The sequence below is a fragment of the Chelonus insularis genome, unplaced genomic scaffold (assembly GCF_013357705.1).
Source record: "Chelonus insularis isolate UGA/USDA-ARS -01 unplaced genomic scaffold, ASM1335770v1 contig_41_pilon, whole genome shotgun sequence".
Taxonomy (NCBI): domain Eukaryota; kingdom Metazoa; phylum Arthropoda; class Insecta; order Hymenoptera; family Braconidae; genus Chelonus; species Chelonus insularis.
Genome location: NW_023276571.1, coordinates 1,178,462 through 1,199,337, shown reverse-complemented (window position 1 = coordinate 1,199,337; position 20,876 = coordinate 1,178,462). Strand labels below are relative to the sequence as shown.

The 20,876-nt window shown below is 30.3% G+C and overlaps 1 protein-coding gene across 4 annotated transcripts in view; it reads left to right on the top strand.

The window, feature by feature from the left end:
• Positions 1-20,876, top strand: part of SoxN (SoxNeuro) — a 224,783-nt gene that overhangs the window by 58,428 nt on the left and 145,479 nt on the right. The window contains exon 1 of one of the 4 annotated variants that reach the window (XR_004690634.1): positions 14,908-15,133. The exons of the other annotated variants lie outside the window; for them this stretch is intronic. The gene's annotated coding sequence lies outside the window, so the exon portion shown is untranslated. Of the gene's footprint in view, positions 1-14,907; positions 15,134-20,876 lie in introns of those variants that run through there. 4 annotated transcript variants of the gene reach the window in all.

Genomic DNA, 20,876 nt, shown 5'->3' with positions numbered 1-20,876 from the left:
ATACACAACATCATTTGACTTGTGGATATCATTTTTTATTACTAATATCGCTATTGATCCATTATTATTTAATTAAAGTAGTTTTTATCAATTTATTACTGCAAATGTATACTGTAACAAGCCTACTAAAATTAGAAGCAAATATCAATGACAATAATCAAAATTTTTTCTTTAATTTTTTTTGTTTTTAAACTTGAATATCAAAAACAAATTTTGATAATGATGGGAAAAATCGTGGTCATTAGAGAGCATCAAAAAATTTATTAGAGTAATAAAAATATATTACAATGTCTCTTATCAATTAAGTAATAACATGTAGTTAATATTTACATTTCAAAGTGTGGGTTTTTACTGTAATATAGCTATGAGTATGGTTTTTTCCGAAAGATTAGTAGGAATTGCTTAATTGAAAATATTAGTGTAAATAATTCGACTGAGAGTAATCGTGGGAATAAAATGTACTTAAAGACGTGCATTAAAAACAAAGTTTATTTAAAGTTGATTAATTTTTTTTACATTCAGAAATTTTATGATTGGACACCTAAGACAGGTTGAAGTAGTGTTAGGTTATTTTATCTTTCCAATAGTTTAATAATAATGTACAAGATTATATTTGTTGAAAATAAGTTGAGCATATACTAACAAACTTGGATGCTCATTGAAAATGAAATAAAATAAATTTTTAATGAAATAAAAGAACAATAAAAATGTATTTTTTAATTATATCAATTTTTATTACAAAATTCATTATCGAAATATTTTTATCTAAATTCAAAAATTGCTTATGGATTTACTATTGTAAAGAATCGTTTGTTCACTCTTTTGTTATTTTCTTACATAATAATTAACAAAAATATTGTGGTCATTGTGTAATTACAAAATTTATTAGAACAATAAAATCATAGTTAAGTGTCTCTAATCGAAATAGTAATAATTTGTAATTATTATTTATGCTTCCAAAAAACATTAGTTTGTTCTTTTATTTGTAAAGATACAGTTGTTGGTGAACATCTCCAAAGATTTTTTTTATTTCAAGTGAAATTTGATCTGTTTCGGTTTAATAATGACTGATTGAGATAATTAAATAAAGTAAATTAAGAGCCTTACACTATTTTAAACAAATTCCTAGAAGATTTGTAAAAATGACTTGATCAAAACAATTGAAATAACTTGGATGATGTTCTCAGAATATCAATAAAATCATTTAGGTATCTTTATATTCTCCAACATTATAAAAAAACATAGTTTTTTTCATCTTTAATTAATACTTAAAAAATTAGTGTACATTAAAATTAATAAAAAAAAAATATAATTATATAAAAAGTTAAGGCATTAATAATAAGATTTGTCATTCATCAGCTCGAACTATATCTAGAGCTTCATTGAATCCAGCTGCATACAATGCTAGTTTATTCATCAACTGCTTCCTGAGACGTTGGAATTCCTTTTCATAATTATTGTCTAGAAAAAATAATGAATGATCAATCATTAGCATTTTGTTCAACTAAAATTTGAAGTCATTGAATTTTAGCTTAAAAATTGAAGCTCTAAACCTACCATTTAATTCCAAAGATTGCAATTTATAAGCTGTTGTTATCATCATGAATGCCTCCCATTCATTTCTTTCATTATACTTGCGTAGTTCATTGAGAAATGTTGCGATGAGTGGAAATTTTTTACGATAATTTTTGAATTTTTTCTAAAAAAAAAATTAATACATTGAAAATGTGATATTAAATAGAAGTAATTTCATAAAATGGCTGAAGAAAAAATGTACACTCACTTGAGCTTCTAAAGTAAATATCTTCAAAAAACTGCTAATAGTTTTACTATGTTTATAGCTTCGTTCATTATCTAACTTCACTGTTCTACGAACAAATGCATGAATTTCTTGAGGTAACATGTGTCCATCCAACAATTGTAGATAATCGTTTACATATAGCACTTGGTTGTTGTAGACTTCTAGTTCTGCTTTTTGTAGCTCCAAATCATCACTCTCTCTTACTAGTAGGTTGATAAGCTCTTCTACGTATCTCAACGGATCATCACCAATTGACGTATAACGTGTACGTATTCCATAAACTTGTTTCAACAATGATGACAATTGACTAGCCAGAAGTCTTGATTCTTCATTGGTATTAAATGTTGTAGGGTTTTTATTAACTGCTTTAAAAATGTCTAGAGTTGCATTGAGAATAGCATTTTGTTCTTCTCTTGAACTCCAGATACTGTATGACATTCCAAGATGGAGGAGAGTGAAGAATATCAAACCAGTGTGGAAACTTGATGCCATAATTTCTAAAAAAAACATCAGTATACAAGAAAGCTATATTAAATTTTAACAATATATCTAAATATTTTTAATCAAATAATCATAAACTAGATTGTGATATTTAATAGAAGACTTAAATTATAAAAGTATTAACCATAATGGTCTATTTGAAATTTAGATTTGACTTGGATCAAAAATATTACCTGTTTTATTCTGAGAAACTAAGTGAACAATACCAGTAAATATAATTGTGACTTGGGCTTTTTATATATCTGATAAATTGATGATACAACTGAGTAAATATCTAATTGAGATAGTTCATCATACAGCACTACTGGATCATTATTACTTCATTAAAAATAAAATCATTTCGGTTTTAGATCAACATGTTTTCTAATGACACATATATTTATTAATTTTATTAAAATCTATTTTAAATTGAGAAACATGATGATCATTCAACGAATTTAATAATCGTTGAAGTGATAAGAACTCTCTCTAACACTTTACTGATTGCTTAAATTTTACGAATATAATATAATGAATATAATAAAACTACGTAGTTCATATTCACATTTATAACAATTGTAGGTCTTTGTTTTTTCTTTTGAATGATATTTCAAAATTATACATTATACATATGGATTTATGATTAGTAAAAAAATATACAAGATTTAAAATTTAATAGTGAAGTTTACATTCGTTGAGATTCATTTATGCCTAGAGCTGCATAAAACTTATTGTCATGCAATTCTAATTTAGCCATCATCTGTTTCCTAAGACGTTTAAATTCCTTTAGGTAGTTATCATCTAGAAGAAATAGTCAATTATTAATCATTAGCATATGGTCTTAATAAACTTGAAATTTTAGACTTACTATTTGACTCAAGAGATTGTAATTTATAAGCTGTAGCTATCATCAAGAATGCATCCCATTCAACTTTGTGATTATATTTAAGAAGTTCATTGAGGAATGCCCTTGTGGTTGGAAACTTGTTACGGTATTGAGATAATGGGTTCTAAAAAATAAATGAATGTATTATACACAAGTCTATTACTGAAAAAAAAAAATGTATACTTACTTCAGACACTGAAGCAACTGCTCTATAGAAAGTGCTCATAGCTTCACTATGCTCGTAGTTTTGGTCACTATCTAATCTTATTGCGTTACGTATAAATGCTTTAGTTTCATCAGGTAACATATTTCTATTCAAGAAGTATAAATATTCATTAAAGAATAACCCTTGAACCTTATTGACTTGTTGCTCAGCTTCATCTAACTTTGAATCACCACTGTAATGTACAAGAATGTCAATCACTTCTGCTATGGCTCTTCCTGTCTCATCAGTAATAATATCTCGTCCATTTACACGTATTCCATGAACTTGTTTAAATAATGCTAATAATTTATCAGCTAATAACTGTGATTCTTCATCAATATCAGATGTTATAGGGTTTTTATTCACAGACTTGAAGATATCCAACATTGCATCAAAAGTAGCATCTTGCTCACTTCTTGGACCCCAGATGCTATATGCCATTCCAAGATGAAGGAAAGCAAATAGTATCAAACCAATGTGGATACTTGATGCCATGTTTTCTGGAAATAATTAATAAATTTAATTAAATATTTAAAATACTTTTATTTTACACATTAGAGACTACTTTTAATTCCAACAATTGGAATATTGGAATATTTTTAAATGAAAGATTTTTAAAATTAAAAATATTTCAAATATTTTTGATTATAAATTCGATTGTGATATTTAATTAAAAGATATTAATTTAAAAAGTATCAACCAAAATGGTCTGTTTTAGATTTGAATTTGGATAAAGAATATTACCTTGTCTGTTTCTGGAAACCTAGTGAACAATACTAGTAATTGCAAGAGTTTCTTGATCGTTATATACCTGAGTTGACCGAAAATTATAATTGAACAAATATCATGATTGAATTTAATTATAGTTGAATATTGATTAATTTTGTAAAAATTTAAATTATATTTCAAAATAGATTGAAATTAAAATTACCTAGCTTATTTAGGTGATAAAAATTTAACTAATTATCTTATACTGCAAATAATATTTATTCATCAGATTTTGAAATGTACCTCATTAAATATTTGCTAAAGTTTTATCAAAACGAATTGTATTATAAAATCCATTGATTAGTTGATGTCAGTGAACTTGAAGATATAAACATGATATCTCAATTCCCCAAGCGTAATTTTCTTTGCATCAAGTGTAAAGTGCTTTCCTTTAGGTCCTCTATCCTCCAACATCTCATCGTCTTTCTCGGTTGTGTTACGATTATGGTGTAATCATATCGGATTGTTATTATAGCTGATGGCTCAGCTAAAGGTTGGCTGTTTCGTGTGGGGTACAAGCACGAGGCTTATCTTTGAAATATGCTGATAGACACCATCCTTTCTACCTCTTGGCAGATTTCCGGTGCTTCTCTGGTTTGTGCTCAGGCACTTAGACGCAAATAAGGTGCGTCGTCGACTTTTTATCACACTCTTGAGAGAGACGATGAAAAAATTGCTTAAGGATTTTTGATGCTTTATCAACAAGCATGTGGGGAAATTTTCGATTTAAATCTACAGTCTTAGACAAAAATTTTTTTTTTTTAAATTCAGTAGAGCTTTATAACCAAAACTGTCTTGGGGGATCATTAATTTAAAATTCTAAATATTTTTTTAAACATTAAATCATTTGAATCAATGTAACTGTTGATGATATATCTTTTTTATGATATGGAAGTTCATTAAAAAAAATTCTACAGCTTTATTTTTTCAAAGAAATTTATGCGATTAAAACAAAGTAAAATGAAACATTTGCTGCAGGGGAAAAAAGTGTATCAAAGTCAAGTTTTTAGAAAATTTTATTCCTATCAGTTCAAATATCCGTAAAAGTACAAGTTTGATGAAATAGGGAGGATGAAGCAAACACATTTACATCAAAGACTCATGAGGCCATATAGCATTTCCAACCAATACTTTAATGAAAACCTCGATCGTAGATTCTTTTTCCCTTGATCTCACACACTCTCAGCGAGACCTACTTTAAAATCACTCACGCACCGTCATGACTCACCTCTTGCTTTAGAAGCACTCGAGCTAGAGAGAGAATAAAAAAAGTGGTATATATAGAAGGGGTTTCCGCCCTCTTTGGTCTAAGATTTAATGCCCGTTGGTTATCGAAGTAATCGGGACCCATCTCTCCTTCTATTTCACCCTCTCTTGCCATTTCTCCACCCCAACCACGACTATTTTGCTCTCTAGGCTTCTACGAAGAACGCGGGGAAGTGCTCCAGTGACTGCTGATTGAAACGTTCTGATTGCATCCCCTTGGGGGTGGTGCTGGCATGCGGGCACCAACAAGACCCCCTTTTGATATTTTCTCCACTGACTAGTACTCACCATCTTATGTGCCACGTACCTACTTATTTGGTAGTCTAATGTCCGATACATCGAAGGATATCTATGTACAGCCTTCATGTACATATGTTTATGTACGTTCAAATAGAGAGAGTAAGAAAATGTATAGTACGCCTGTCACGATTCGCTGATCGGGAGATGATCATCTCTCGTCACGGGACAATACCACATTTGAATCAATACAATCTCAAGAGAACACGATCTAGAGTCCCCTATATGTATATATATATTAACATCTTTACATTCTGTCAAACCCCTCCAATTCAATCAACACCAAGTTATCGTTATTAACACGCACCATTTTTCATCATTAATTATACTATTTTTCTTTTATGTACCTATTTCATGCTTTATTTCGCTCTCATGTTTGATCAAATTTTATTACGATGGTAATGGTTTATTCATTGACTGTCATCATGCTGAAATTTATCGTCTTTATTTTATCTTTGGAATTATTTAATACCACTTTAATTGTTTATTATAAATTTTTAATAAAAGCAAATGTGTTGGAATTATTCTATTTAATGAACTGAGAAAAAAATTTACCGTGAAGAAAATATAGTAGTCATTTTTTGAATAAAATTTTATTAAATCCAATAAAATATTTTTATTGATTAAATTGACATTTTTTTGCGTAGCGAAAATTTTTTCTCAGTGCAGTTAATAAGTCCATCATTAGCAGCAATATATTTTTATTTTACTCCAAAAAAAATCTTCAGCATTTTTTGAAGCTTCAAACACAAATTATTTTAATTTTTAAAATAATTATTGAATAATAATTACAATGTATTCACTATTTATAATTATAACAATTTATTTACCCCTCAACAATAATAGTTATAATTCCAAATCAAAAGTGACATAATAATTATATTAAATTCACCATTTAATCTCACACTAGAATCGAAAAATGACTCTATTCCACAACCTATAATCCAATAATCCAAACTAAAAAAAAATAATAACCGAGTTAGTTTTAATTCAGGATAAGAACTTACTAGGTTCATTGTATTTAGGTGATGAAATTGAATTCAGCGTAAGAAAGAAATGCAATCTATGACGGGGAGAGGAGTAAAAAAAGCAAGTACCATCGGTAGTTGGCAAGCATATAGTCAGTTGGCTCGGACTACTCATCTATAAGCGTAATCCGTGCGGACGCGAATGAATAGCAAATGAATGGCAGTAGGCGGATGGGGGTGCGTACTGAGGGGGTGCAATAGCGAAAAGTTAATCACGGTTTGCCATGTCGGCAGCCACTGGATTGCGTTAGGGAGCGAGTACACATACATACATGTACACATATTACGTGTATATTTACTTGTGCTGGGGGGAGAACTCAAGTTCGGATTTTGTTGATTACATGGGCGTGCATTGGTCACGTTCGCGTAATGAAACAGAGAAAGGGAAATCAGAAGAAGAAAAAAAACGAGGCAAAGGGTAGGACAGGGAGGGGGAGGGGAAAGAGTAGCAGTACAGTGGATCAAGGGATGGGCGTCTCTCTCATCATCATCAACTCAATGTTCTGGTCTTCAACATCCCATGCCATATGGCACTGTTTGTATTACCAAGCTGTTACGAAACGATTATGATAATAATAAAATGTATAAAGAAATAAACACAAAGAGGGAAAAGAAAAAAAAAAATTCACTCGTTGGCTTATTGCCAATTTACTAGGATTCTAGTATTTCTTGGCGAGACTGCTAATGTTTCTTTCGGTTATGGATCTCCATCATACTGGAGACAAAGACACCGCTAAAATCTTGTACGAAAAGAGAACACTTGTTAATGAAATGGCGCGCAAGTATCTCTCTAGAGACCTCAATTGTTTAGGTAGTAGGATGTTCTTCAATTTTTTTTTTCTTTCTTTTCTTTTTTTTTTTTTTTTTACCTTTATTTTTTCCTTTTCAAACTTTGACTTCTTTCTTTGCGATTTTTTTCAATAAGTGAGATTGGTTAGGGTGAGCCAAAATATCTCAATGCCGAGAAACGTACATCAACTGAGATGCATGTGCTGCTTTTTCGACTATTGTGCAAGCTTTATTACCAAATTGACTGGATGAGCTGGAGAATTATTCAATTTCTTAGACCGAAATTGAAAAAAAATATCATAAATAATAGTGAATAGGATTTAATAGAGTGCTTGAGATGATTAAAAAATTGAAAAAATATTATAACAGCTAAATAATCAAATTATTTTGTTTAAAAAAAAACAATATTTATATTTTTAAAACATTCCTTAATTTGTGGACAAATAATGAAAACAAACCGGACATATGTACGTACATAAATTTATTTTTAAATCTTCTAATAGGCTTTTAAATGTCTCAAAATGTAAAGACATGATAAAATTGCTAATTTAAAAAATCAATCTCATTAAAATAACTTTCTAATAGGAAATTCGTGTGTCAAAAATAGAAATAAACTTTTTATTGAAAAATGTTAGAAATAAAGACGTGTTATTTATAAAATTGCATGAAACTCTAATCGATACACTAGATTTCATGGACCTGTACAAAAAATGTAACTATTTGACCCGGTTTTTTTTCAGTGTGATAATAAGCTACAAAGAAAAAGTTTACAAAGCAACAGAAATGCATATATTTTTTTTTTATAAATGATCAATTGGTGATAGTACAAAACAGTATCTACAAAGATGCAGGAAGAAAGTAAAAGAGATGATGCAACGTTCGTAGTTGAGTTGGTCAATCGTAGAACCTTGGGGTAGCCTGTTATCGTGAACATTAGCTTTCAGCATGGCTCGTAGGATATAAAAGTCGCCTGAGGCAGCCATTATCCGAACATTGTCCGTGCGAGACTTCCCTTTTCACTTCCCGCTTTACCCTTTTTCCTCTTACGCTCTGTCTCTCGTGCTCCTTTCGTCAGGGTTTTTTTTTATCTCGATTTACTCTTTTTTTTTTCTCACCAACTGGAATAAGACCTTATCAGAAATTCTCAGCCCGATCCGTGCCAACACCTTGTCGCAAATCCATTTTGCAGTCGATCAATTTTTCTCTCTTAGTACCAGCGCCTTTCAAATACATGTATAGATAAATTGCCAAAAAAGCTGTCTCTTCAATCTTGCTATTATCACTATTCATTTGTTCAATTAGGACGAGTATTTACTTGGGAGCTGTTTACTTGGATTTCTTGCTTGTTACTGAACACAAAAATTTCCATTGCAACAAGAAATCACAGGTCTTTTCTTGTGAGATCCAATACAAGTAGAAAAGGAGAATAGCAAGGTCGGAATCGAAGTCAGATCAGGAACATGGAGAAAATTTTTGCGTAGAATTTATCCAAATTACTGCAAATTCAAGTGCATTATTTTTACACATCTAGACTTGTTAAATATAACGTTATTTATTTAATTAACATTATATGAGCAATTAATGCTTAATAATAGATAATATTTCTCTTTAAATAAATGAATTAAAATTAATTTTTATGGAATAATTTTTTTCTTCACTTCAGAATTGATTTTAATTTATTTTAGAAAATCATATTAAATCCTATATTAACTTATTAATTGTAAAATAATTGTTTTAATTAGTTTTTATCGTCAACTTAGATGGATAACCTTTCTAGTTGTTTATTTAAATTATTACTGAATGAAACAAATTAATTGGTAAATGGTAAGTTACAATAATAAATCCAACAAAATAAATTATCACAACCATTAGATTAATTTTTTTTTACAACACCTTAATTGGTAATTAAAAATTTAAACATAAAGTGAAGTACGTTCCAGTAGATTAGAGCATTAATAATTGATGAATGGACTGGAAAATGGTATAAAATAAATTTGAACGATAAAATCATAAGATAAAAAAGTGTATAAGGTCAGTTGGTGGTGCGTGTTATACTGAGGCAATTATTCGCATCGAGATTACTTGCTTTTTGACGATGAAACTCATACCTATTTTCACTGCTCCTCTCTTTACTTGATTCATCGGAGCAAAAAATAAAAAATAAAGTTGAAATATTGGCAAGCGGTATCTCAACAAATTAGCTCGATGAAATGCAGATGGAAGTTGAGGCGGACATTGAAAAATGCGCGAACGAGATAGAGGGAGAATGAGGGTGGGTTATTTTACAGTGAGAGTAAGGGAGGGAGGAGTCGAAGTAAAGTCGTTGAGACTCATCGGGCTGGAAATAACCGACAAAGTGCCTTCCACGTGGCTCTACTAATCTTATGCAATTACTTGACAATTCACTTTACCAACTGGCACTCACTGCCAATAGAACACCCTCGAGAATTGAGTTTACTCCTTGGAATGTTTTAGAAGGAATAATTTAAGAAATCAAACCTCTTTCTCTTCTTTTTTTTTTCTTATTGATGAAGTCGATATATCAATGAATTCTTCTCGATGTGTTCTGTCTAAACATCAAGTGATGTAATCATAACAATAATCAGCAAAATACAGTTTATTTTATTCTGAAACCTTGTCACAACAAACACTTGGCAGATTTTTTTAATTATTTGTGGTGTATAAGGAATAAGTATGAACAGAAATGATATTTTTTAATGAGTTGTAATTTAATTTTATTATCAACTACGCAGTGATGAAGATTAAGAACGCTTTTCTTATCATCAGAACAGAAAGATGGAACATTAGAACCTATTTTTGATTATTACAACATAAATAAAATCGTTGGAACATATTTGTAGTCATCAGAATATAGATAGGGACTTTAAAATATATATAATGGGTCATTAAAACACAAATTAAATCGTTGATACATATATTTAAACATTATATTATTGCTTTTGTAAAATAAAATGATCAATTAATGCAGTAATTGATAATTAAATTTTGTTTATTAATGATTATTCAGTAATTAGTATTTTTATTTTCCAAATTATCCGTTACAGAATTAATTGATAATTATCAACTAATTATAGGGCTAAATTAATGTTGCCCTATCATATTACAAAAACATATATTAATGCCAAACACTATGATTTGCAATGCAAATGTGTAAAAACTGTCTGCAAGTGTTGCAGTTTAGTAATTACATTTAATTAGTATAATTATTTTTTTTTTTTTGACAATAAAAAAAAATTTTAATGAATAAAATGAAAAATGACTGCAGTTGTTTATCTTTGAACATTAAAAAAAATTTATCAATTCTTAAATAAAATATAGTAGAATATTTATTTGCAAGAATATATATATATATTCTAAAAAAGTCTTGAAAACATTTTATGACATATTCCATTATCCTTGAGTTTTATTTATTCCATTTCTACAAGTGCTAAAAGTTTGATGTTAGTCTTAAAAAGTTGACGGAGATAAATAAATTTAAGGCAGTAGTAGAAAGTTGAAGAGCACTTAATTGGCAAAAGCTGTTGTCACGATGAGTAAATAAAATACAATTTATTTGTAGTGTAAACAATTTAGCTGTGGGCCATCGCCTACTCTATTATACGTAAGAGAGGGGAAGCTGAATTTCTCAGTTTTAAGTCAATCTCACTCATACTGGGACACTTTCTTATGTGTTTATTCACACACGAAAGTAAGGCGAAAAGTGATGATGGGGTCGACGACGATGTGCATGCTTTCGGTCGCGGGAGATTGGACTAATGAAATATCCGTGCCGGTTTAACCGAGTTATATACGGGCGTTGCACCCTCCTACACCCCGGGCAAGGCGACCCTTCTCGCTTGGCTACACGAGAAAACATATTGTTGTCGAATTTGCGGAGTAGCTACTGTACATTATCCGTTCACCCTGTGCTTACTCTTCAAACTTTCTTTTCCCCTTTCGCCCCCAACTACTATCGTCATGCCTCGGTGAACAAATCTGTCTATCTAATGGAATCATAACAATGAATATTTCATAAATTATGTATATTGATGTACTTTAAGTCTTTCTTTTTTATCATTACGATATTTATTTGAAACAAAACTATGCAGTTTGGATACCAAATTCTAGATCATTTCAAATTTAACCAATATGCTTTTTCTTTAAAAAAAATTGCTTGATTTGGGATAACAAATACTAAAAGACAATAAATGAATTTTTCTTTACTCAGAATAATTTTTTCTTCATCTTGAATGGAATATAACTTATTGAATTTTTAAAAGTCATAATGAATTGTTTTAATTAATTTAATTTAAAAATATCAAAGTAATGTCTTAAACATGGTCCATTTAATTTTTGAAACGCTTTGCCTAGCATGGAAGAAATTTAGATGCAAAAGACAATAAAGTCTGGATCATTAAGTAATTATTTATGTAATGAGGTAGCTGTAGGATAATTTCATGGTAGTAATAGGGTAGCTTCAAATTGTTATTAAATATTTCAATTAAAAATTTTCTATGGCCTTGAACTGAAAAAAAAAAATTTTTTTTAAATATAAAATTAATAAATAATGCTTTTTTTCCATGGAATACCCCTTCATACCCCTGGTATCTCACATTGCACTGGTTCCCCCTGCATTTAACTTTAAGTATGTGTATTTGAACTTGACTTAATAGTATGCTAAGTTTAATTTTTATTTTTCGTTTTATTAATTTCTATGTCAGTAGATCACTACTGCATTTGCCTGCAGTGATGTCTAAACTTCATGAAGACAAATCCAAAAAACTTTTGGAGCAAATTTTTTTCTAAATTAAAAAAAATTAAGTACAACTATAGTAACTTATTTGACTCATGCATACATTTAGTCCAGTAACGAATATGACATTCTCATATGAAAAAAAAAAAATAAATTTCCGAAAGAAAATGTTTAGAATTTTCAGTCAAAACTTTAACTACAAAAAAAGAAGACTAAACTTATCTTGATAAAATTTCCTCAAATAGAATTCACAAATATTAAAAATTACATAACGAAAACTTGTATTATTAAAAAAAAAAAAAAAACTCTGAACCATGTATTGTCTCTGGCACACCCTCTAGCACACAGATACGTGACGAGTCTCTAAATCATCACCCACATAGCCAAGTCTTTTCCGCTAAAATTAAAATATTTTACAACCAATCAACATGACAATGACAAAGAAACAAAATTTGTCTGAGGCATTTGCTCGTCGATCTATGAATTTGGCAAGAGAGTTTGGTGTAAAGAATGAATGGGTCAACACAACGTGGAAGAAAAAAAACTCACAGAGGCAAGAACGTGGGCGCGAAAGGGACGCAAGTTGGTGAATGAACGAGTTGTGGGTTTTCACAGTGAAGAACATAAATATGGGGTATTATTCCCGAGCACTCGGTTCTTTCGGACATGCTCGCGCGAGTCTCAGGCCACCTACAACTGATTTATAGGCACGGATTGTGAACACGGCTGCCGGTATTTTTATTTAAATTTAATACACTCTCGAGCCAAACGAAATAAGCGTACGCATATCTGTAGGAGCCTTCAGTGTTAATTAATAGTTTGGTACAACAGTGAAGACACGAGTTATTCCATTATTGCAATAAATCAAAGACATTTTTTACTACGAAAATTATATATTCATTTAATTATACACTGAATTTTTGCTATATAAAACAATCTTTATTTAGTCAATTAAAAGAATTCAAAGTATTCGTCATTGAATATTTTGTTGAATGAAAAAAAAAATTTTGAAAGATAATTTTATTTAAAATAATTAAGCACGATGTATTTTTTCAATTAATTTTCAACTTCCTATTAGAAAGTTATTATAATGGGATTAGAAGATTAAAAAATAAATTAGTGTACGTACGTATAATTGTACGTGCGTACGTCCGGTTTTTCTTTCGTTTTTAATATCTCGAGAGCTACTGGATGGAGATATAGATTCCAGGCATATTTAATTTTAAAGATAATTTTTTTTATAACAAAAAAACTGTAAAATAATAACAATTTGTTATAAACAAAAAAAAAAATACTAATAAATGACAAAATTATGGATATTAATAAATGGGGAAAAGATTTATGTTTACTGTAAATTTTTTTTTTGTGCCACATTTTGTGCAAAAATTATCTAAACATTGAAAAATTGTTTTTTATTTTGACAATGAAGGAATTGAATAGAATTTTTCCTTGAAAATGTAGTTAATATAAAGATAAGCCTTATTTTTGTTTCTTCTGAAAAGTGATGTAATGGTCTTATGACAAAGAAATAGATGTCCCAGAGACGATTATTATTCAATCGAGATAAATCGAATATGATGTCTAGATGAAGAGAGAAGATACATAGAAAATGAGGATTGAAGGAATATAATGAGAAAAAGAAAACAATTTACAATTCTGGGTTATATGTACAATGTTTCCTGCTTCGTATCCGGCTGTCCGGTCTCGCACTCGAATTTTAATACGAAAGAGTAGGAAGAAAATAAGCTGCTGCCGAGCTGGTAGGTAGACCTCGTAAATACAGTTTATCCGGTGGCGCGCCCATCTACGCTCATTATTTCGAAATATCTCATTCTAGCGCCATTTCGCCTTTTCCATTATCACCGAGGTCGTCCCATGTTACGAGATTAAAAAAGAAAGAAGTAGCATAAAGAAAAAAAATTGTCTCAGATGAGAACAAAATCGACCATGAAGAAAGAATAAGGTTGAAAATAAACATAGATATTGTTGAGATTTACATCTGTAGAATAATCAAGAAAGTCATATTGATAATTTCTAAAATATCACTTTAAAATAGTCTCAAGATGTCGTTTTTATCAAGACGTTGTTATATTTATTCAATCATAATATCATCTCGGTACATTCAAAAAAATTATTCATCATAAAAACACGTTATTATTTTTAATTACATATTTAATAAGTTTGAAATAATAATTAGCTTCAATAAAATTACTCTGCAGATTAAATCTTTTAAAATAACTTTTACCTCAATGGAGATAATTTTACCCTTAACATAACCAACATTTTTACCCTATTATTTTTAAATTTGTAATTAATATATCAATTATAAAAAAGGAATATTTATTAATTTTAAATAATCTGAAATTTTTTACTGCCTATTTTGAACTTTAAATCAAAATCTTTTCATAGACTAGAATTCTGTGTGAGTTTTCCAGCTGTTTTCATTTGTACAGCTCGAGTTCATTCTAAATAATCAAACATAAAAATACATATATCTGTAGGGTTGACTTAAAAGCCATCAGCAAAACTTTCAGTCGTTCAAACAACTTAGTTTTAAGGCTCCTAAAACATAATATTTATTAAAGAAGCTTATTATTAAAAAAAAAAAATTTGCATTTTTCTAGATACAACCAAAATAATCACAACCACAGGCTATTGTTGTGCGAGCTAATTGGATGCATGCAGAAAGGGTGGTAGTATCGTGGATGCTTGATCAATTATCTACTGCTTGAGTGTCGAGTGATCTGCCTAATTCAGTAGCCAAGACCACAGTATAATCAGTGAGCCGCAAAATAATGGTGCATACTGCGAAATTATCGGATGTGGTTAATAAGAAGATCGCTTAGGGGGTTGCCATGAGGTGAGAAGTTGAATCTTTTGTATAATGGTAGATAAAGAGAGATAAATAAATATTTATATAAGATAGAATGAATAAGATTTAGAATAAAAAAGGTTGAGAAAGAGAATATTCAATAGAAGAGTACTGATAAAATCAACCTGTCATGTTTGAACATAAACATGTTCATTAGTGGGATCGGTTTACAAGGGTATTAAAATTGAACAGCAAAAATCTGCGCTCTGATGAAGATCAAAACTCTACTATTACAAACTCGAGATTAGAAGTTTAAAAAATAATATTTAATCATTTATGCATGCTATTAAATAATTTTGTATAATTATCAATCATTTAAATAACAATTAATTTAGAATTTAATTTTTGAAATTCAATTTACTGCAAATCCCAATTTTAAGAAGTGTTTTGTTTCAATGCATTTAAAGTGTTTCATTAAGACGTCATTTATTTAATTAAAATTGCAGTCATTTTTTAATGTTTACTTTATTCAAGTGCATATAAAATGGCGACAATGTTTATCAAATGGATGACGTCATATTAAAACACTTTTAGTGCATTGAAATGAAACATTTCAAGATTTACAGTGAATTGATTTTCCCTAAGGCTATTTTTGATAAATTCTATTGCTTTTTATTTCCTTCAAAACGAAATACATTTCCTTATTCACCAAAAAAAAAAAAAAGAAAAAACGGACAACTTTATTTACGTTAAAAATAAGCGTGATAGTGTGATTCAATCAATCAAAATGTTAAATAAGCTCGTAAAATGGTGAAGACAGACATGAGGAAAAACGAAAACGAAGCTTAAAGTGAAGGAGTGAATAAGTTTCTTTCATTCCCTTATACAGATGTCTCAAAAAAGGGGAAAAAAAAAGTTAGGTGAAATGCAACGTAGAAAGTACTCATGCGTTTGTTCGCTTGCAAGCTTCGTCACACTTTGCACCACGTAGGTTGTAATAGTATCAGAGCGTGGTGTCTGGAGCGTGTGTAGTGCGAGATATACAGGAATGTAGTTTGAGGAACCTCGTTAAGAGAGGATAAAAGCCGTAGAGAAAGCACAGTCCGGACGAGGGCCGCATCCGCATTCGTTTCTGGCGTCACCTTCACAAGGCTTTGCGTAGTGCCTTACTCACTTTTTATTTCTTCTTTAGTCGTGTGCTTCTCAAAGCGCCCTCTGATACGAGCGTGCAACCGAGCTTTTTTGACCAACGATCCGCGAGACTCGAAGCCGCCTCAAGCCAAAGACGAGAGTGTGCAAGTAACCCCTTTGGACCTCTTTCTTACGGCAATTTACTTATTTACCAATCAGCAATTAAAACCCCCTACCTTTTTAGGTTTCACCCCGTAACTCGTTTCACTGCAAGGACAAGTGCAAGTCACTTTTCTTTAGTCTCTCTATATCTCGGCATATGCACACACGTACATGAGAGCCTTTAATTAATTAACACCTAGCTAACCTGGGAAACGTCCCATCCAGTATATCACGACTCTATTCACTCTAATTAGTGGTACGACATAATTAGTGTTTGACACTGCTCTACGATATTAATTGCCGATCGATTTTGGATGCCTCCATGTTCAATTTAAATATTAGCTACTTTTAACGCTACTTAATTATATACTAACTAATTCTCATTCATCAACTACTCCTGTTATTACAGCCTTTACAAAGGATATTATGTGTTATTATTGCAACTATGGATGTCAGTAATTAATGGAATTTTTTAAAATTCGTTGTAATGAACTATAGATTCATCTATGCAAAAGAAATAACATTGCACTACTTTTTTACTGAGGTTATTAAGTTGATGGCTTCAACTGATAGAATTTAATACTTCCTAAAAATATATAAGTGACAGCCACGACGAAACATTACTGTTTAACAATGAATCAGTGATAATCACTGCAAAACAGTACTATTTAAAAATTAATCAGTGACAATCACTGCAAAACAGCACTATTTAAAAATTAATCAGTGACAATCACTGCAAAACATTACTGTTTAAAAATTAATCAGTGACAATCACTGCAAAACAGTACTATTTAAAAATTAATCAGTGACAATCACTGCAAAACATTACTGTTTAAAAATTAATCAGTGGTAATCACTGCAAAACATTATAGTTTCACTGTTTTTCATTAAAAAATGTATCACTGTTTGAATTAATACTATTATTTCCACTACAAACAGTGAATATTCACTGATTTATTTACAAAGAGTAGCCAAAAAATTATAAAAAATAATTTTACAAATATTTCAATCTAACTTTGATCAACATCTCTATTACATTTTTCTATTATTTATGATGTTTATTAATATTTTAATCAGTAAAGAGAAAATTATTTCTGCCTTATAAATATTGTGTATAATCATGCATTCTTATCATCAATCTATTGTTTTGATTTATCATCATAAAGAATTATATCTGTCATAGTCAGAATGACTCAAGCCTCTGTCGAAGCTATTTTTGTTCCACATCATGATTCAGAAAAATAAATAATTCATACGGCTCAATCATGACGAAAATTTTTACCATATCTAATATGCTTTTCCTTTATTCATACGTAGTATATTATGATGACAAGTTCTGTATCTATATCACTAGCCCAAGGACAGAAAGGTAAATAATTGTAGATTTAGTGCACGTTGCCAACGAATGGCCAAATAATTGGTGAGTTTCGTGAATCAGATTGGTAGCTCTCTCGACCCTGCCACCTCTCACCCTCATATTTCTCACCTCGGCTACACCACAGTCACACTCTGTACATTCCTGAATGTTGGGATGATTGGCGCCAGGCGCGTCGCAAAACGAGACTCGAGCAGAATTCATGATATGATTTCAATTCTCTCTTTCTTCTCGCAAATATTCCCTCTCTCTTACTCTCAACATGTCATCATTATTATTTCCATGTGCGCGTCTCTCTATTTGGGGCTGATAATGACGACGCGATGACGGAGTTTCGTGACTCACTGCATTTCTTTATTATCATCACTGATTAATTTCCTTTAAGCTATTATTACCCACCTGACAATCATTTTTATTTAAACAAAGAAAAATTTTAGAAATCAATTTACACTTTTTGTTGAATAGAAATAATTTTAAATTTATTTATCATAAAGTAATTTTTATTTTATTGAAGTTAAATCTTCTTAGTGTATATGATGACGGTGAAAAATGCATGCCAAATGGAATGAGAGAAAATAAACGAGTTATCGCCCCTTTTTTTTCATTCAACGTATTTGACTATAAAGAATGATAGGTGGGGTCAATAATGATGGCGATAACGTGGAGATTTCCAACTATCAATAACTAGAGAATACTTAAAACTAAGCTTGAGACATGGCTCCCTGTGGAGACGTTTCTTTAACGATTTTCTGTCTAAAACTTTCGCCCTTGCACAGGATAAGAGATGATAAGGAATGAAAGGTAGAGGGTATTTCGTAGTCTACATGTTTTAAAGTTTTAACGTCACCACTACTTTGCAATAAAATGTTTAAATTATATTTTCACTCAATAAATTTCTTTTAAAAATTGGTAAATATTTTTTTTTATCAATTTTAATTAATTAGCATCTAAATAAATGTTTGAATTTATATCGAAATATTTTTTTTTATTAACGAAAAATATTTATTATGGAAAATAATTATTAGAAATGAGTGTCGTGGGATATATCTGAGACCGTTATGTACCACATTAGGATTCAGAAATCAGAGAACGTTGACTGTCAAAGCAGTTGACGCGTCGACCGGGTGATGTTGGTGGTGTGCCTTGAAGGCTATTATTTAGTCAACACAAGCGGACACACAGGAGTAAGGGGGTGTATTTCACGGGGTGCATGAACCGGAGGTGGGTGGGCGAATTCGGCTAGGAACGACCCTATAGCCTATAGGCCCTGTGGTGATGTTATATCGTGGGTCGACCCATCGTACTCAGTGTGGTCGAGGGTGCTGCAGCAACCATGGTCAAATGAAGTGCTCGTAAATATATGCGTGGCGTGTGATTGACGCCTTACAAGGCCAGACACACGCCGCTATTTTCGTAGAGGGTAAAATCTAGTATATGCACACCGACCCTCTTCTTTAAGTTCAGTTGAATCTGGGAGATATCAACTAAGTCGTTGAGCTAGTTATAGTCAAGAGAAAAAATTCAATCTCTTTATATTGAATTTCTAAAGCTTTCTTATCTTAAAATCGATTCAATTCTTACAGAAAAAATCTGCTAGTTCTACATTTTAGATTAAGATGCATTTTTTTAAAAATAAAAAATACTACATTTGTTTAAGTAAAAGTTGAAAAATTTTAATTTAATTAATAAATATTTAGAATTTTTATTTAGTATAAAAAGTTAGGTAAAAAGTACTATATCTCATAGTACTCGAGGACCATGATGGTGCTGAAGTAAAACCTACTATAAGATAGTAATTTTTACTATACATTTTGTAGAATTTCTAATAGTCTTATAATAATTTTTTCGTTTGTATTGGACTCACGTGTGTATATATATTAAAATTTAAAATGTAAGTAACTACCACTATTTGAAATAATCGAGCACAATAAAAATCTCTTTTGTCAATGAATTATTTTAGATAATCATCAAAACTTAATCTAAAAAAATGTTACTATGGCAATAGAAAAAAAAAATATTTTATTGTAACTATTGAAAAATTTTATTTTATTAGTTGAAAAAATATTACTTGTTCACAGTGAATTCTTCCATTTTATAGTAAAAAAAAAAATACTAAACAATGATTTAAAAAAGTTTAAAAAATATTTTGTAAATTGTTTAACTATAATTTTTATTTTAGAGCTGAGAGTTTGCTTTTCTATTACTTCAATGTTCTCATCACTTCCCCTAATTTAAAATACCATGGGGATCAACACAAAATAGGACATTATCCTTATGTGTTTTGTCAACTCTATTTAAAGGATTAAATGCCCTTTCAATCAACACATTTATTGTCTTTTAAAACAATTTAAGTACTCATTAAATTTTTTTCATACGAAATAAAAACGTTGAATAATTTATTTTAAATTGAATTTATTTAAAATTCTTGACAGCTCAATCCTTCTAATAAAAAAAAAATAAAAATAAATATTTATATCATGCTTTTATTTTTATACTTAAAACTTTATTTGAAAATATTTTTTTTTCTGTCAAAAAAAAAAATTGTTAAAATAATTTCAAAAAAATCATGTGACAGAAAGTTGATTGGATCGAACGATATTTTGACATCAAATAAATTTGTAAATCTTATTAAATAAAACCGGATTATTTTTTTGACTGTAGATCAACGATGATCAACCCTCGTGATTTACCCCTGGAGTATCGATAGCTCTGATAAAATCTTTATAAAGATATTATATACCGCTGCAATATACGCTCAACTGAGTTATATATAATAAATCGGATTAGACATATAAGACATCAAGGGGGTGAACTTAACCATATTCGCTGCGGGCGAGAAGGTAGCATATGCCTGAAGGGTAAAGTAGCATATTGAAATGTACCAAGAGAGAGTATATTCAAGGGTGGCCACACGTTATGTTCTCCTAATGCCTCTCGACCACTGTGGGATACTCTAACTAGTATCTATCCACTAAGATGAGCCGGGGATAATTTCCACCCTTCAGTGGGAATAAGAGACACTGAAACATGGAATAAAAAGCATCACTTCACCCGCATTTGTAACGCATATACCACCGGAAACGCCCTGTCATTTTCTCAATCCTAAATAATCATTTATCATTC